The 20,111-nt window shown below is 46.9% G+C and overlaps 1 non-coding gene across 1 annotated transcript; it reads left to right on the forward strand.

Moving 5' to 3' along the window:
• The first annotated feature begins 8,006 nt into the window (after window positions 1-8,006).
• On the forward strand, window positions 8,007-8,077 carry TRNAG-GCC (transfer RNA glycine (anticodon GCC)). The gene has a single exon. It is a non-coding gene; the product is annotated as a tRNA-Gly (tRNA).
• The last annotated feature ends 12,034 nt before the right edge of the window (window positions 8,078-20,111 follow it).

The following is a 20,111-nucleotide window of genomic DNA, read 5'->3' on the forward strand; positions in this document are numbered from 1 at the left end:
TGATCTGCAGAATTGAAACACTGGCAATAATTAAAAGATGACAGGCCACAGTGTTACCAATCAAGAATTGTTAGAAGGAACATTGAAGGGGAGGTTGTAATAAATATACGCATGCCGGAATTTGCAGGAAAAAAGCAGGATGAGTAAGAATTAGTACAAGCAAATTACCAACGGCTGGCTGCCAACAAATAGATACAGTTCGGAGTAATTAGATGCAAGTTAAAGCATCATCGAATCAGCCTACACATTTGAGGGATCTTATCACATGCTTTTTCAAAACACAGAAAAAAATCGAAGTGGAAGTTGCAGTAAATGTGCAAGTGAATGCCACGAAGAACGAGAGCATGTTGGCTATTACAGGGATGCTTTCTAAAGGCATACCAATTCCGATGAAACAACTTACTTTTGGCAAAACAATTTAGCAGGTTAAGAGTACAAAATATAATTTATGATTGCAGCACACACCAACGGCAGGAATAGGGCGACAGGTGCTGGGTGATCATTGGTAGAACGCATCTAAAGGCCAAACTGTGCTCAGTCAGGAAACTATCTGAACAGCATACAATAATAATATGTTTACACTGCTGGGTGACTGGCGGCTAACGGAGCTAGAACTGCCACTTTGTGCAGTGGTGGTGTTTGTTCTTTCCCATCATCTCTGTTCCTAATGCAGTTTTACCACGTCCACAAGGGTTCATTTAGCAATGTGCTCTTTAAAAGTGCTGTCAGGTATATTTTTCTTCAACCACCAAACTCCTATGCCTCAAAATGGAATCTTCTATCAGCTTTCAAAGTTTGCAAGGATAATTTTATTTCTTGCGTCACACAGGGTACACAAAAATTCATGGCTTCAGAAATCATGAGAACTAAATAATTAGCCATAACTTCATCTATACTGTCATGCCACGGTAGTACAGAACTCATGAATATGGAAAGGAATTAGGGTCATTTCTTGGGACCACACTTTTTCAATGCATGTACGCCTCGCTACGACAGAAAGTCGCTGATCACACAGTAGAGAGAGTGAAAATTCATACAGCCCATTGTGGTGTGTAATGAAGCGAAATCCTTTAATGGCTCATACTTGCAGCCATGACCTTGTCCGGTGTAAGGTCAAGTCCGGTCTCAAATCATGTCATATCGATGACATAATCAGCGAAGAACATCCTTGTGGACGGCGGGATTCGAACCACCATCCTTTTGAACCATAGCAGAGAGTGCTGATGACTACGCTACTTCCTGTCAACGCATATGTAGTTCTTTTTTTTCTCTGCCCATACTAATGTAAGTCTAGCGTAAGGATGCTGGAAAGTGTTTGCGGAAAGGCATCGAATCAGACGGATGCCTCCCAAACGCCCTACAGTGTCTCCAGAATTTAAGATTCACAAACAATTATGTACTTAATCAATATCTTAACCACACATCAATGAAACAAGCAGCAACATCGCACTAAAGGTTTTCGCCTCACCGCACTTTAGGTCAACAAAGTGCCCCTTAATTTTCTCTTCTTGTGTTAATCGGTACAGAAGTGTAAACAAAAACTCAACTCTGTTACAAGACAGTAATGTACAGCGAAAATAGTGTTACAAATGTTTAGAATTGAGTGGACAAGCCAAACACAGACTACATCATATACATTTGTTGCACTGGGTTCTACATACTGTTCTTACCTTAAACCCATGAACTGCCAGGCACACTGATTGCTCCTGCTCACACGCTTTCTGGTTGCCAAAGCACTTTTCTTCCTGGTATCAAAATCATGACCACGGCTCGACCACTCACTGCCTGGTACCCACTACTCATTTCACAAAACAAATAAATCTGCTTCAAAAGAAAACAACAGAACCGCTTGCTTAGTTTACAACTTTTATAGGCGCAAAGATGATTTCGCACAGCGCACAACACTAAGTCCAAACACAGCGCACTGCGAGACGAAGAACGCAATGCTCTGGTTTCAGGTGTGCATGTTATGCAGGAGCATAACATGGCTCCAGTGCACAGCAGAGAATCTTTGAATTCTAACGGACACAACCATTTCAGCCAATCCAAGCAAAAAATAATTGGATTCAAATTATATCTCGTGTCAGCCTCGACAGATCGACAATTGCGTCAGTACTGCACGGCTCGCAGGAATGACTGAGCATTGGTGTTGCAGAGTCAACCACGATGAGACAGTGTATAGCACAGTTAAAGGAATTAAAAAAGTTTTGTAACTATTGCTTGAGAACATGCGCAAAAATACTGCTGTCATGACCAGGAAACAAATGTGATCGGATAAGTGTTTTAGGCAACTTATCTGATAACTGCGGAATTTACTTATGAGCAAATAAATTTCGGCAAGTGGAAAATGCGAGGAGGACTAAGAAAATCTCGGAAGCATTGGAAGCATACTACATTGCCGACACATAAGTTCTTGCAGGCCAACCAGTGCTGTCAGTCAGCAGGCAAATATTCGTGTTTATAGGCAGTCACATGCAAATGAAGGCAGCAGATAAACATGCAAATGTGCATGGATTGCACCTCCTGCTGAAGACTTCGAGAATGCCTCATCAAACAAACTAATGCAGCTGATAGCATTAAACCCTGCTGCTGAGCAACTGCTCGGCTCTGACAAATCCCATTTGGCAAACAGGGTCCAACAAAAGCATAGAGAAAGCTTAATCCAGTTTTGTACCTTTGATCTCCCCGTGTAAAGGGACTGCCAGCAAGACCATCAACAACAAACATTGTAACAGTCACTGATTCTATTGAAGCTGTTTCATAGCTAAGGGGTAGATATCATGGCCAACGAAATGCTTCGAGATCACGTTTTCCTGATGAGTCGAAACCAAGATCCCACTTCAGTTTAAAGACCAACAGCATATTGTCAAGCATTGGTCTGATATTGATTTCACACCACTATTATGAAAAAAAGGGGTATCTGAAGGGCTTCCTTAAGATTTTTTCTTTTCCACTACCACTTATTGTGAGCAACTTGCTGTTTGGTGGTCCGTTCTGACAAGAGAACTTCAATGTCCATTCAAATTTCCACGAGTGGTTGCTTGCTTTGAGAAGCAAAAGCGGCTGCACAGGCGTGGCGTAATTGTGGCTACGATTCTTGGAAGTATTTCGTTCATCTGGTGATACATTGTTGTCACAACCTAAACCGAAAACTATCAGTCTGGCTCAGATCACCATCATGCACAGGAAGCGGTGTGCAGTCGCCATTTCATCACACAGATATTTATGCCAGACACGGGTCCGCATAGCTGGCATACACACGCATACAAAATGACAATAACCCCGAAATGATTTTGTTACTGCACAGAGATTTTTTCACACAGGCTACATAATGCCGCTGGAACACTGTCGCAATCCACGCACCCATGATCATAAAACGTACCACAGTATGGTGCACCAAGACGCACAAGAGTGGCGGCGCGGCTGTGGTCGCAGCACAAAACAGTGCGACGGCCGTGCAGCCATGATCGTGTCAAGTCGCACACACAGCACTTTTCTATGAAGCAGAAAAAACGTCGTGTGCTCGCCTCGGTAGCGATCACTGCATCCATCGCAATGGACGCGACCAGCTGCACAGCACCAAGTTCATTTCAGCATTCGGAAAACGGCGTGCGTCGAGGGTTTTTCGCAAGTGAACAAATCGCTGACATGAAACGGAAGCACTCGCGCAGACCATAATCACTTTCACTACGCAGACACTTGTCGCTATGCTGTGAAACTTGCGCACGCACAGGAAAATAACTCGCAGCAGGAATTACAAACGCTTGCAACAACCACAAGCATCTCCAAATGAACACTTCATGACACCGCCTCTGCACAGGTCTTGTGTCGGTTTAAAGAGGCGCTCTGTCAACTCCGTCAGCGTAGATAATTACCGAATTCAATTAGTGGAACTTTCACTCAGCACTGGTGCACGCGGCGAAGTTCGCAGTCGCTCTGAACACGCGTAATATCAACAGGTGGCCAATATAATACGCTTCGGAACATAGCTGCCACTGCCCAGGTCTCCCTCCCCCATTTAATCGGCGGACGGCTATCTTGCGATGCCCCGGCAGAAGCGAGGCGGAGTTGCTTGAGACGTCACTGACGTCACGGAAAAAGGAGCCAATAGCTGCAATCCGGTCGTCGGCCGGACCCGCTCGTCCGCTCGAAAGTTTAATTTGACCAACTTTCCATCCGTTCGCCGGACGAGGTGGATCCGCTCGCCCGCTCGCTGGCGGAAGAAAACGATCGTACGACGGCCCTTAGGTGGCCGCGTCCTTACTTCAAGCAGGCCTGACTACCCGTCGGCCGCTTTGGCGGCCGTCTAGTCTACACCTACCGTGACAGCCTCTCCGTGCCGTCGTCGACAGCTGCAGCGGCGACGGCCCATGTTCCTGCAAGCCCATAACGGACAACGATGGCGGCGGCCCGCCCGCCACCTTAACGCCTACTGTGCTCACCACGGATACGAGAGCGGCCTCCCTGCTGCCCTCCGCCCACCCCGCGCGCACTGGTGTGTGCGGGGCTTCATCCCGCCGCTCCTTATGGTGGTTTGCTGCGACCTCATCTTGCTGCTTTCCTGCTGCAGCTCCCAGTGGTCCACCCAGGCTCGTATCCTGCGCTCCTGGTGACGACCGCCGGTCCTCGTGGCGCGAGTTGCCTTACGCCCCGCTGTGCAAAGAGCCCCCTACGCGTCGCCGGAAACGGCGGTTTTCAGCTTCCCCCGCCGCGCTGCTACCCCGTAGCAGTTTCCTGCGGTTCCCACCTGCCGCAGCGTAGACCAGCCAACGTGGCGACCTCCTGCTGACAGCCCCGGCTGCCCTACTGTCTTTGCTGCGCCTCTGGCTAACCTTCCGGCTTGTCGGAGGCCAATCTGCTTGCTTCCAGCAAGCCCCCGACGCGCGCGCCCCACTCCCAGCACGCTGCCGTTCACCCTCCCCTGCCCTGGTGCTCGTGCTCCTGCTGTGGTGGGCCTGCTGCATGGTGACTTCGGAGGACCAGCTACCGCCACGTGCTTGCATAGCGTGAAGTGCAGTGACGACGGTGACAGCGTCGACGGTGATGCAACAGTTTTCATGATGCAAAATTTTCTTCAGTTTCCATGTGATCTGCCGGTTCCCTAAGCAATTATTTATGTCGTCCTTCGCTCTTTCTTCCTGATTAGCTTCCTTTCTTTGGGTAATTTCTCTCATTTTCTCAAAAAATGAATATATGTGCTTAGCTCGTGAAGTACTTGCCCGCATGCTTCTATCTGCTTTGCGCTTTCTGCAAGCCTGACTGTATCTGGTTCTTCCAAATGACTTTGAGCCAGATCCTCGGCTGACAAATCCTCAGACGCAGTATCAAACTCTGGAGAGCCCTGGATACTATGGGACGAAGTTTGCGCATGTGTGGCTGTGTTTTTGTAACGGACATTTCCAATGACTCGTAGCACCTTGGGCTCCAAGCTATCAGCAATGGCCCTTATGGCAGAAAATTTCTCTTCAAAGGTTTGCTGACAGCGAGCTTGTCCCGACGTTTTGTTGACCTTATCTTCGCTCTTCTTTTTTTTTTAGCTACAATTTTAAATCGAGTTTCACACTGTACTAAAGTGCGCTTGGTTCCAAGGACCTCCTCTCTCTCACAAGCAATCTGCTCGTACATGGCGCGCTTTGTCCGGAGCCTCATGATTTTTGGCGTATAAAGCGCATATTTATCAAGGATGTACTTCGTTTTTCCTCAGCTCCGGGCGGCTGTGTGGAATACAAAGAGAATACTAGTAAATTTGGGTTTACTTGCCGGCTTCGGCAAAACAGTGACGACGAAATTGAAAAGCTACTTATGCAAGCTATTGCAGTACATGCCTAATGGTTCTGCAGTACAATAATTGGTTTTTTTGGGGGAAAGGAAATGGCGCAGTATCTGTCTCATATATCGTTGGGCACCTGAACCACGCCGTAAGGGAAGGGATAAAGGAGGGAGTGAGAGAAGAAAGGAAGAAAGGAGTGCCGTAGTGGAGGACTCAGGAATAATTTCAACCACCTGGGGATCATTAACATGCACTGACATCGCACAGCACACGGGCGCCTTAGCGTTTTTCCTCCATAAAAACTGCAGTACAATAAAATCGATTTCATGCACAGCGGCTTCATAGTATTCCCCGCAATGCACACGTTTTTAAGCGCACTGAGCTATAACTGCTCTAAAGTGGCCATGGAAAACATTAAACAACGAAGAAGTAAACGTGGGGCAGGGCGCACTAGTGCTGCATTTCAAATAGTCCACCATTTGCATATTAGCAAATGAAGTCCATGGAAACCGGCTAGACCATGGACAGACGCTTCAGCATACAAGTTGGTGTAGCATGCATGGTACTTCGCTCTCCATGCTCCTCTGAGCTTGAGTACTCAGGCTCAGCAGATGTGCTTGGTTGGCTACCTGAGAGACCATAAAGAGGGCAGGAGAGTCATCATATGATCGTTTAATGCGACCTGCACCTACACCGTGTACTATCTTTACCAACATCAGTGTGTGAGGAAGAATAGTATTTGCCCCGACGTATAGATATGCCTATAAGTTGATATCAATACAGCTGAAGAAAACAAATCTAATACATTTTTTCAGCGATGTCTACGACTCAAAGTGGCGACATTTAAGGCAATAGCACGATTTTCTTTATTTACAAATGGATTTTCATGCGCGTTTTTAAACTGGGTGAGCAGTAAAGGAAAAACAAAGCGGAACCAAACGAGAAATAGGTTCTGGCGAAAAAATACAAGCGGGGTCATTAGCTTTCCGACGCAATGCTCTTCTTGTCACCGTAACCGCGAGATAAATGTTATTTCGTCATTTATATTTGAATTCTAGTATGTGCGTTTCTTAACGCGGACAACTGTATGCATGAAGCACATACAATGCTCTTGCACCTAACAGTTTGCTGTGAAGGCCCTAATTTGCCACCTCTTTGAGGAGTATCAATGAAAAATGAAAAGCACACAGCTTGACGAAAAACGTCCGTATATAACGTGCTACGGACCACTCAAGCAGAGGCGCAGACGAACATCGGCAAAGTAGGAAGAGAGCAAAAACGATTCATCCAAACGCAAGCATATGCGACTGGGATTTAGATGCAAATTAACCTTTCATATGTCACCTACGCAGACCACCTTCTTTCTTGAAAACAGCCCACCATTTAAGCGCCAACGCGGCATGCGCCAGCGAGTTGTTGCTACACATAAGAAATTTGGTGCCAGCATTCGTGTTTGCACATTTTCATCAAAGCAAATGGTGCGCAGTTTAAAATGAATGCATTGCAGCCGCTGTAAACTTACAGTCCAGCATTGTGTACAGTAGCTGCTCTGCCAATGACGGACGCGAAACCACGCCACCGTAAACGGGCGCCATGGTGTTTGTTGCTGAGCGGCGAAACCGCTAAATGTTGGCGCTGCTGTCGAGCATATCCGGCCCTCTCGGCCGCTGCGAAGTGCACCCTTGTGCTCGGTAGGGGCTCCGTGCCTCCGGCTCAGATGACGACCCGCTCGCAGGTCGGTATGCTGCTGGGTTGCTAGGATTTGGAGCGTCAAAGCGACCAGCCGAAGCCGCCATTAGCAAGGCAATATCATCAGCGAGATTCAGATCACTAAGGCGTTCTCGAGCTTTGGTTTGGTCGCAAATGTTATGCAAAAGTAATGTGAGAGAAAAATAAGAAAAATATAATCAGAGGACAGGCAGGAAAGTTCGCAGGGTGGGCGTTCAGCACTCTAACTTGTGCATCGGGCAGGGCAGAGTAAACAAAAGAGACCACAGGTTCGTCACAACAGGTCACACAGAGCCCCGGCGCAGAGACAACAGCGATCCAGGCAGCCTGGACGAGGAAAAGCTCTACCATGCACCGCAGGCGGCGCCGATCACTGCAGGCGTTCGCCCGACAACTCGTTTTCCACGCGGCGAACGGCGCAGTCTCGATCAGCGCATAGCACGCTGACCTACATTACGGAGCCAGACGTTGCGAAATCAGACGAGCCCTGCACGACGCCTTCCTGTCGGCGTCGGTGGTTCAGTGGTAGAATACTCGCCTGCCACGCGGGTGGCCCGGGTTCGATTCCCGGCCGACGCATTGTTTTTTCCTCCCATGAGCAGTGTTCTCCTTGCGCCCATAGGTGCCGTTTGCACCTTTTTTTTGTCTCACCCTACATGGAAGATCCTTAATGTCATCATAATTGAGCTTTCAGGAATTACATGTAAATATGTAGCAGTAGGCTGTTGGCACGTGGTTCGTATTGCGCCCGGTGCCAATTTGTGAGCGGCAGGTGAAGTCCAAAACTCTGTGCTCAGGAGCTGCACGCAGGTCCAGACAAGCAGATAAAAGTCCCTCTCACAGTTTAATCACACTTGCGAGTGTTCTCAAAGGCTTTGTAATAGTGGCGCTAGTTTCCTAGCAATCCTGTGGCCCAGATGCTCGATGTACCTCGGTCGCTTGACTGATCGGTTCTCTGTCGTAGTGGGCGATACAGCCGGCGCTGGTGCTGAATGCGCAGCTTGATGTTCTTTTAGAAGAGGCCCGACCAGTAAACATTCCGGCGTCACTCTATCAATACTTTTTCGTGTGTCACAAGTGATCGTCTGCGTCTACCCGAGAGACATGGGTTCCTCTAATGACGTAAACACAGAGCCTTCCCTGGCGCCCCCGTGCGTGGGACCCGTGCACAGTTTGGGCGTCATGACCTGAACGGTTTAGAATGGTTAGCTACCTGACAACGAAATTGTGCATCGGTGAATGTGTCTAACATACTGTGGCAACTGCACTGCAAATATATCGGGCGTTTCAGCGAACGAAGATGAAGAAACATGGACGGCAGCACAAGCTCTAAACTATTCCAACTGAAAGTTTATTGAAAAGCAGGTCATATCTTATACATTCGAGTGCATCACATGTCCGGCTATCAATATACAGATATGAATGAGCATCCATAATCACCACAACATTCATTCTCATTATCACTGGAGGCCTGATGGAGGCTAGTACGCGAGGGTGTGCCTCCAAATATCAAACATTTTGAGAAAAAATTTTTGAAAATTGTAAACTTGTAAGATGTTGCTAAGGAAACACTCATGGTAATGGTACATTCTTCCGATATCTAGCAATGTGTTTTTTTAAAAGTGCTGCCATCGATCGCATTGAACTGTTAAGCTTGCCGTACAAAACCAATGGGGAAAGCTCTTGACGATAGCAAGAACGTTAATGGAAGAAAAATTCAAGACTGTCGTCGCATGACCTAGGGATATATTGATGTTTATAGTGAAATATTCAATTATATCAAACAATGGCGTTCATAAATGGTTTCCCGCTCAAAAATGCTTTCGTCCAAAACTGTTGCGTATGAGCGGAGGAAACTACCGAAGTACTCGCATAACGCATCTTTACGTCGTAGCAAAAGCAGAGACAGGATATCGTACCAAAAGCAGGGTAAGAAAAATAAATCCGCAAACAAAAAATAAAAAGAAATGAACCAACAAGTAAAAGTATAGTCATTTAGATGCGCAAAAGCAGTGTCAGGTAAAAAGGAATTAAGCAAATTAAACCTCGAAAGAAATGGAATAATTAGACGCCGCCATCTAGAAAAGCGTGTGTTCTGTGCGTACACTTATCTCTGACTCTTGGAACAGTGGCTCGCACTGAAAATCGCATTCTGGTTAACAAGCACAATCGCAGTCACATTTCTTGCATTTCTTGACGTAAAGACATCTTCTGCCAGTACGTCGATCAATAGTTCGGTCGTCTCTTCCCCTTTTGGAGGCACGCCCTCCAGTGGTTGCCTGCATCTGGCTTCCAGTGATAATGAGAAGTGATAAGGTGGTGATTGATGTGCATTTATGTTTCTATCGGAAACCAGAAATGTGATGTGCTCGAATGTATAAGATGTTGCCTGTATTTCAATAAAATTTCAGTTGGTATTTCAGCGCTTGTCCTGTCGTTCATGTTTCTTCATCTTCGTCCCCGTTTCTTTTGCACTGCCATTTTTCATGGTCTTCGTACAGAACTGTGTACAGGCGCGAGCAGGCTTGACTGCAGCGTACGTCTGCAGAGCAAGCGAAGCAAAAGTTAAAAGGAGGTGCTGGGTTTCACGCACAGTGCTTGCGCTCGAGCGAAGCTGCATATACATTGAAGACAGAGTGTCCTGAACTCAGCAGGTGAGTAATGATTTAACTTGATTTGTCCTGCTGCACACCGCTTCGGCGCTCTAGACAATTCCGCTCACGTCTGTACATTTCCAGTTCGCAACTTGTTCTAGGGGTCTGGTACAGTTACCAGGCACTTCTTTTGTAGCGATACCTACATTACGGTAGCATTTCAAGCCCTCAACATGGCGGCGCCGCCACGCTGTCATGTGGTTGGTCACGTGGTGCGGAGCAGCTGCCGGGGGCGCGGCGCCGAGGCTGATCACGTGGTTCGTCACATGGCTGGTCGCGTGACCAAGTTCCACTCGGCCAGCTGTAGCTATCGCGTCACACCAGGTTTAACCAGAGCTAAACCACCGCCAATTTTTTTCAGACGAATTTAGCACTCATTATATCGAAACTGGGATGCTTTTTTCGGCACGTTTGCATGTGCACTAATTAATATTTCCAGAACAAAGAGATTGGTAGCAAGCCCTTCGACATACGTAGAGAATTTTTTGCCCTGCAATGTAGTTTATTTCCGCCTTTCAAGTATCCTGTGCACCTTGGAATGAAAATGCAATTCCGTGATCCTTGATTACTCATTTGACAGGTCCTTGTGTTTCTGAGTGTTACTATTTTCTACCCTTGTTACAGTGTGTAAAAAATTTCGTACGAAAACATCTTCGACGGAAGTCCGTCTGGTTGGGTTCTTGAGATAGTTGAGAGAAAACACTGACGCCAAGCAGTATTTTGATCTTTACCCAACGTTTTGGGACCAACTCGGTCAATTCTTCAGGGGTGACTAAAGTGTGCCAGCAGCAGCGGCAGGTTGCTGCCTTTGCTCTCTCTTTGTTAGCACGTGGCGCCGTCCACTAACCTACGCGGAGGGGAGCGTTCCTGGAGTCCTATTAATCACCGCCTTTGTGAGCCAGATGTGCCATGACTCCACATTTCCCCTCTTGAACAGGTTTGGTTCCGCCGGCAAGACGCTCACCTCCTCGAAGGCTATTCGGTGGTCGGCGCTCTCGCAGTGTTCGGCGAGGGGGTTGGACTCTGAATTCATTAGCCGGATGTCATTTTTGCGTCACCTTATTCTTTGGTGGAAGTTTTTGTTTCGCCCATTTATGAAGCCGGGCACTCAGGGCATGGGGTTTTTTAGACGACACCCGGTTTTTTTTCTCTGGGGACGCGGTCTCTCGGCCGCGGTAAGAAGCGGCTTGTTGTCGAAACAGGTTAGTGAGCCACGTGGCATCCATTTTTTCCGAGAATGCGAGCGAGTGCCTCGCTGGTTCTCCTCACATATGGAAGCTCAACACGCGCGTGTTTTGTTGTTTCATTGTTGGCTTGTCTCCCTGTCCTCCGAGCTTCGCGGCGACCAGTGCGTTGTATAAAGCCACGTGTGTAGCCATTCTTCTGAAGGTCGGCGCGAACGGTGGCTTCTTCTGCTTTTTTCTCCGCTATGGAGGAGCAGAATAACTGAAAGGTGTAAATGATGCGTTTCTATATGGAAGTAAATCAGAAGGCTATGGCGCGAATGTCTTGCTGTGCACTGATAACTTAGCGGAATCATACGTGCCTCCGAGTAACTGATGATTAGGCAGCATAATATAGCGGCATATTCTTGCGTAACTGCATGATCTTTGCCCGTGCTTAACGAAGTTGAGTTATTTGGGTTATTTGTGAGATATCTGAGCTGCGCGGAAATGAAAAATACAGGAGGGAAGACAGGTGAAACCGAGAGGAGCGATAGCGAGAAAGGATAGCCAGAGAGGCAGGACCACTTTACATATACACAACACTTTATTTTATTTTATTTATTTATTTATTTATTTATTTATTTATTTATTTATTTATTTATTTATTTATTTATTAAATACTGCCGGCCACCTTTTGGTGGCCAAGGCAGGAGTGGGGATACAATTGTACAGTGCTTTGTCAACAACGAAAAAAGGAAAAAAGGCCTGCAGGCAGGCAGCAAAATTTCTGCGAACATCTCAAAGAATGGACGAGTAACAAACATTCTACATTAAAATTAAAAACAAAGCGCGACAAGGGCAACACTCTACGATCGAACCAAACACCCTAACTTGACCGGCTGGGGTTGACTGGAGATAAAAAATGTTTCGGCTGAGGATAAGGTGACCACTTCGCGAGGTAATGCATCCAAATCGGCTATCGTTGTTGGGAAGAACGACAGCTTGTATGCAGTGGTTGTGCATTTTGGCACTACAGTTGTTTTATCGTGTTTGTGCCGAGTTCGTCGTGTTCTGTTCTACTGCATATAATTGAAAAGTCTTTTCTGGTGTGATTATTGACGATGTCGTATAACATTTTTAAGCGATGCATTTTGCATAGACATAGACACAACACTTTACATATACAGAACACTTAACATACACACAGCACCTCACGGTGGATGCCAAAAGCATAGAATTAAAGGGACATAATCATAGTGTTCTTTGACAAAGGGCAGCGGTCGAGCTCGCAACAAAATAATAAAACACAGCGGGAAGGTTCCTCTCCGATGTACCGGTTGCAGTTAACCATTGAAACCATTCACCGATGTATCCGCCGTGGTTGTCTACTCGCTTTCGCGTTCGAGTCGCAGAATCGCATATTGCGGAGGCGGTCGCATTGTGACGTAAGCAAGACTGCTAATGGCGCCCCTGTGCTGTGCAATGTCAGTGCACGTTTAAAGAACTCCAGGTGGTTCAAATTAGTCCGGTGCCCTCCACTACGGCAGCTTTGGGACGCTAAACCTGATTTGCAGTGACGTGAAAAAAGAGGCGCGGTTTAGTGACAGGCTCAGTATTAACTTAAAAAGTTTGGAGATCTTTAAAGTGCACTGAGATTACGGTGCACGGATAGAAATTCGAATGCTTGGCTAGAGCGTTTGAGTGATGTGCTGGGGATAAAATGAGGGAATCTTTACGCAATCGCTTTTCTATTTCCAAGGTGCTTGTTCCTGCACGGTTCGTATGCCTATCTGTCTGCGCTAGAGCACAAGTAATATCTGCTAAACTCAATGCCTGCTTTAAAATCTCCCTTCGTTTCATTCGCAGAGCGCAGCTCTTGCGCTGAAGAATAGTGTGCTCACTTGTGTACGTTTTAGCATTTCGCGTACATCTAAATGCGGCCTGGATGTTCAGGAGCTGAACTTCAGCGCTGCAGCACGATGCCACGTGACGGAATATCCAACATCGAATCTTAAATAATAAAAGCAGAGTACAAATGTTAGCAAGGTGAAATCGCGTACATGCTGCAAACTGCCGACCTGGCATGCACCCTATAAGCTACGGCAGACTTAGGGCATCGGCTATCGCGTAACTACTCAGCGCGGAGTACTGCAGGCACTCAGCGGAAGCCTTTTTCAGGAACAAAAAAGAGGTGAAATTCTCCTCACACTTTCTACCAGTCGCTTTTTCTAAATACTTTTAGTGCTTCGCTAGCCACTGCATGAGAGCACTGTGCCATCGCCGCAGCCGATTATACCTCGTGTTAAACTGAATTCACTGTTTTTCGATTGAAGAGCTCTCTCTCTTTCTTTTCAGCGCAGTCTCCCGCTATACATTGCACATCGTCGTCTTCGCGAACTTCCATCTGCGGCACGAACAGATCAGATCAGCTTTTCCTCTATCAGAGCCAAACTTGAGTCTAATATCTTCGCCAGACGTGCCGACCACCCAGCAAAGGAAACCCATGATTCAACCAAGCAAATCACATGAATTTCCACGTATACACGGATTAGCTACGTTAAAACTTCATCGGATGCGACACTGCCTCTCATTTCATAAAATTTATGCCCGGAGGCAATAAACATCGCCTGAAAAAAAAAAGACTACGTTAAAGCCCTACCACACATTTTCATCAACACCGAGGCAAGAGCAGGTACGGGAGAGGCGACGAAGTTATGATTATCAGGTCCGCGTCGCGCGCTCTGGAAGCTTCCCGTGCTTGACCTTCGAGGTCGAGCTGTACAAGACCAGTGGCCGTCATTAAGACCGGCCGTCCAGCGTTACTTCTCGACTCGTCTGGCGAACGGTTAATCAAGGTCCCGGTTTTCTGTGGTCGTCCTGCCCCTCAGGCCTGCGGGCGTTCCGCGCTGCCGAACGAAAGCGTCAGACGTACGCACAGCGGGAGACGAAAGCAACACCACCATCGCGGGTCCAAGGCATCCGAAGCGAGTGCAGCGGCCGCACCAGGTGGGCCCTCTTTCGAACATTCCCCTGATGGAAACATCTCGAACGCCACGACGAGATGTGACTGGAACGCGCCACACGCTGTCCACTCCCGTGTCGCCGGAAACGAGCAGCAGCAGATTGATGCGCATGCCCCGTCTACAGCGGAGCAGTCTCCAGAAAAAGATTTAGCACCAAAGTGGACCCTTTCAATGCCTCTACCGCCGTCAACAATGGACGCGACGACGTCCTCGCCTAAACGGAGGCTCAACATGCGCACGCAGGACGATCAGCACGACGATGACAGTGGGGGACAGCCTTCAGCTTCCATGGCTGCACGGACCACCAAGCCCACTTCTACAAAGGTGTCGCATTCGCTCTACGACGCGCAAAAGACGGTAAGCGATCTTTCCACCTTTCATAGGTTGCATCATGGGATACAACCTCAGCCGCGGTGCCGAAATTTTGTTGACATAATTCAGAAACAGCTGTGCGCTATGCGATATGAGTACATGGTATTGAGCCACAGGTGGTCGAAATTAATCTCTCGCTTTCCACTGCAGCTTTGTATATATTCCATGTACAGGTTTGGGACGCTGAACCCCATACACCATACCACATGTCATCTTCATTGAAAGGCTCGAACGATTAAAGCGCTGACCTGGAGAGCAGCTCTCGAAACGGCATACAATGAGATTGGCGACTACGTGAAACATTTTCTCTTCGCAGTCTGTTACAAATTTTCATTCCGAGGGCACTACCTCATGCTTCAAAGCAACAGCGATTCGTGGCATTCACACTCAGAGTGCCTTTTTGGTGTGAAAGCGATATGGCGATCTCAGTTATTATGCTTAGTTTAGCAAAATTTGCTCAAATGGATAGTTAGCGTTAACTACAGCCTATATTCCCGGTTCTGCAGTTCTGATATGATCTATGATCGACATTGCAATGTGTTTACGACATTTGGAGTTTGCATTTCTCCTGTGTCCTTCGAATTCTTTTATTTCTACAGACACATCGCCGTATGTTTTGCTCAATGCCGAACTTTAGGGCATTTTTCACTGAAAATAATTAACTGCTTCTTTTCTATAACCCACTCCTTTAAATACGTTTTGCACATTATCTTCGATATGTTACGAAGTAGGCTATATGACCATTCAGCAGAAATTGGCCAATTCTTCTTAGATGCCCTGTTCTCGCGGTAATCATTAGTACCCTTCCACATCGCTGGGTTTCCGGAGTGGCCGCGATTGGTAAAATTCGCCCTTGCCACCAGGCACATAGCCAGAATTTTTTTTCGGGAGGGGCCCGAGGCAGTTGTATAAGGTGAAGCCCGAGGGATGGGGGGGGGGGTGCTGAGCGCAAATTCTGAAGGATCCTCGCCTCCCTCCCCCCTCCCCCTGGATACGTGCCTACCTGCCACTCTTGTCGTCGTCTGATGTATTATTCTAAACCTCGCAGGTCCCGACGACGAAATTGAAAGCAGGAACACGGCACATAAAGGACAAGAAAGGGACAGTCTTCACTGTTTCATCGGCGGCGAAACATACAGCAATCAAAGCCTTCGGTGCCACCAGTGCTGGCGCAGACGCAACTTCCTTAAAGGGCCTTGGCAACACCGGGGCGGCCTGCGGACAGCCCGGGGCCGACATTACTCAGGTAACCACATCCTTGCCGCTGACGTCGGCTCCATCGTCCGCAGAGGAAGAACATCCGCAAGATCCAGGCGAGCCGAGGCCTTCGCCGTCCAAGGAGGACGATCTTATAAAATTTACTGCAGCTACAATAAAGTCACCTACGCGGCTGGAAGAAGCGCTGGCGGCGTCGGTGGCAGGCGGTCGTCCAACCGTGCTGAACACGCAGTCGTGAGGCGCCAAGATCTTTGTAAGCAGAAGACCCACGTATGAGCAGCTAGACCAGTCCTTCTTCGAAAAGATCGACGTCGAGAGTGCTTCAATGACTTTTCCAGCAACTTACTTGCAAAGGCAAGGCAACGAAATGTATTGCTGAAACAGCTCAACTGAATCTGCTTGAAATGCAGTAGCACTTAGGAGTTCGTAGCAGTGTTGCGAGTCCCTAGAAATCGAGATTCGCGGTCGAAGCAGTCTGCGCCAAGTCAGGTCCGATGCAAAAAAAAATAAAAAGTGTACGAGGCCGTGCACGTATTCTCTAAAAATTGCAAATCACCCTACCGTTTAAAAATTCCTACGCTGCCTAATTTATAAGAGCATGAAATATTCCAGTTTTGTAATTGATCCGTTTCTGTAGCAGGCACGCAGCCAAGAGTGGGCCAGAAGAAGTTTTGCTTCCCCCTCTTCCCCGGAAAACAAAGCACCCCCTCTTACTCCCGATGCTCTCGACAGGCGCTAGTTCTTTTGAACGTTTGTGACCCAGCAGCCCCCCACCCGCCCGTTGCTCTAATATAGAAATTACCTCGGGCAATCCTCGAAAAAATTTATGGCTGCGTGCCTGCCTGTAGCCTTCTAGGCCTAGGATGCGGATGCGTGCAAGAGCATTTACTTTGCTTACTTTTTTCTATGTAATCACCACTTTCTATCCTAAATGAAAAGTACGGTAGTTGATTGTGCCTGAGGGAAGGGTCGTAGTGGAATAAGGCAGTGAGAAATATGCGCCGCACTACAGCGCCACCTATTACTGAAGGAAATTCAAAACGCCAGACGCAACTAGTACTGCGTCACACCAGGGAAGAGATTTCGAGCGCTCGTGCTTATTTTGGATGCGTTATTACACAGACTGAGCAAGAAAATTTTAGGCTTCAATGTCTTGGATCACGGGGGTCCTGCGACTATTCTACGGGATGTAACTTTCAGAATATAAGCGCTCGCAAACTTCCAAGCAAAACCCGTACGTTAGTGGATTGACTAAAAAATTTCACGAAATTCTGACGTCGACAATAATCTGGTGTTCTGAACACGGAGTGAACGTTTCCTATAACGAGGGCATACTAAATATTGTTACGCCTCGTGCTGCAACAAAAATTCCTAACAGAAATTCTAACAGAAACCGCGCATGCCGCTTAATATTTTTCTTTCAATTAATTAAGAATAGTTTCAAAGTTGACACCTCCAATATCCTTACTTATTCCTCGGGGTACCAAACAAGAAATCGCATTCTCTTTCCGTAACACCTTTACATTCGCAAGTTAATTGTCTTAAATATTCCTTTTTTCCAAGCACCATCACTGAATGGAATAACCTTAGAGATGTTGTCAGGCATACGTCATTGCAATTGTTTGAAGAGAACTTGAAATGATTATTGTTTACGACCTTGCCGCGGTATTTTCTTGCTGACTTTCTATGTGCAATTCTGCATTGTTTATAAGTGTCTGTATTTTTGTGTGCGAACACTATATTTCCCACCTGCTACGATCTTTTGTACAAGACCGCACTATTCATAAATAAATAAATAAATAAATAAATAAATAAAAAAAAATAAATAAGTAAATAAATAAATAAATAAATACTGCGGATAATTTTTGTACCGAAACGAGAATTTACCAGAATGATTGCCGCGTATATTTAGTTGGTGCCAAGTGAAATATTGGTTTTTCTTTCCAAATTACCCAATTAACTCTGCCCTGTGCCAGCCGCAGCCCCGTATCCCCACGAACCCCCCAGTTATTTCCTCGACTAAACATTACCCATAATTCCATACCTTGGGTTTTACTAGATGGCACATGTCTTGGACACTCAATAACAGCTTACAGACATCAACCATGACTGTACAAGAAACAGAATCACCGAGTGGCTGCCGCTGAAGCGATACACGACGCTAAACTTAGCGGCAATCGCTGGTCGTGGCCTAGATTACCCGGTAATGTTGCCAATAAGCTACATTTTATGTTGTCATCTTTTCGAGATCTGCCAGCTTTTCTACCCTGCCGAAACATTCATTTAACACCACAGCATCCTTTTTGAACGCAGAAGAGGCTTCTAACAGGGCTTCGTTAGCGTGGACAGCCCTATACACAGTGATGCTAAGATATGTGGTCGGTACTCAGGTATCAGCCTCTCGCTTCCTAAACGCACTTTCGATCTTATCTTGCAATGCAAACGTTTGAAGAGCTATGGCTTAAAGAGGATGCATGGTAGAGAGGCGGCAAGTGGATGGGATTGTTGACCGCACAAAATGTATGTGAGCAATAGTTAAGAGAGGGCTCGATCCGCTAGCAAACGTTGCGACAAGTGGACTTGTCAAGAAAGGTGGCTAGCGGGCTGATGTTGTCCCTCAACCCTTGTTTGAACTGGTGTCAGATCGCCAGTAGATTGAAAACGCCCCTCCGGAGGAGGCACATGATATCGTCTAATCTTAGCACAGTTTCTACAACTTTGCGCAGGAAAACATACCTTTCCCGAGGACGCATTATCGCGCCGAAATCGGTCTTATCCTCATTTTCAAAATATCTGTCCTAGTGTGCAAGAAGCGGGTGACATCGGGTTTTGGCGGAAGAGAAGGGCCCTATATAACCCGACGATTCATATTTTTCAAAGCCTGAACGCATGTCGCAGCACTAAAAATACTGCCGCTAGATGGCGGCTTTAAATGGTTCGAAAGGTACATTCGCGAGGGTGCTACTGTAGGCTAGTTCGTGCAACATGACCAAAAAATGTAAACAGCGCAAACACAGGAAGAGTAGAGACGAACGTCACAGCGCTAGTTTCGTACGTCCCTACCGCATCCTCTATTTGCGCTGTTCCCCCTTTTTTTCAAGGCATATTCACACTGCGGTGCCGAATTACAGGGCACAACATAACACGTCTAAATGCACAGTGCACATTATAACACGATAGCCTTCCACCGGTCACAAGAAAAGCAGTTGTCGGGGTTGTCGGCGACGGCGTTGTGAGCGAAAAATCACGGGTCCTCCGAGAGCGACCCAGGAGGCAGGCGGGCCACCTAGGTCACGTGGCCATCACGTGGTCGTGCGGCATCATCAAAACTCTCCCACCGGATGATGAACAAACTGCCAACTGTGAAAGGTGGCAGTTAAATTAATGATTAATTGGGCAAGAGCAACCTGGATCGAACAAGTCCACCGGTAGCAGCATCTGCTGTCGCAGGGCAGTGGCGCATCGCTTAACCGCTGCAACACTGCCCCAGGAGGGGTATGAGGACTGCAAGGTATCCATGCATGTAAATGGGAATTACCCCAGTACGCTATCGCGTCATTCAGCTAAGGCGAAGGTTAAGTGTCCCCTCCAATTTTAAAGCCGTGATAGCTGAATGTTTTTTGCTTTCAGGAAGACGAAAGTATTGCTGAGCGACAGAACGAAACGAAAACTGCAACCAAAATTCAGCCATCTTTTGGATTAATGGAGTTCCAGAGAAATACTCGAGCATTCTGAACTCCCGAATGCTTCCAAATGTCGGAGAGCAAACTGGCACCATTAAGATAAAGTATCAATCATATTGCTCTTATATAAACAAAAAACTCCGAGAAATCCGAAATAAGCAACTTTGTGCTGTGTAAGCCATTTTGGCCCCGACTTTGCCCAAACTCCCAAAAAATGAAGACCGAATGAAAGGATCATGTTAAATGAGGCATTCAGTTAAAATAAAACACCACGTAACTATTTTGTCTGAATTGCTGCAGGTGTCTAAAAACAACTGAGTACTTTCGCTTGTACTATACGTGGTATATTTTATGCGTGCATTCATAAAGTGTGGTGACCGAATTTAAAAGGACACAAACGGCATCTAGTTACTGTGATCAATAAAAATTGATCATCTTGCTTTTCCTGGCTATGCTGAGTTTGTCTGTCAGAAAAGAGGCCCATTTAATCGCCAAGA

This window comes from Amblyomma americanum, chromosome 4, assembly GCF_052857255.1.
Source record: "Amblyomma americanum isolate KBUSLIRL-KWMA chromosome 4, ASM5285725v1, whole genome shotgun sequence".
NCBI lineage: Eukaryota > Metazoa > Arthropoda > Arachnida > Ixodida > Ixodidae > Amblyomma > Amblyomma americanum.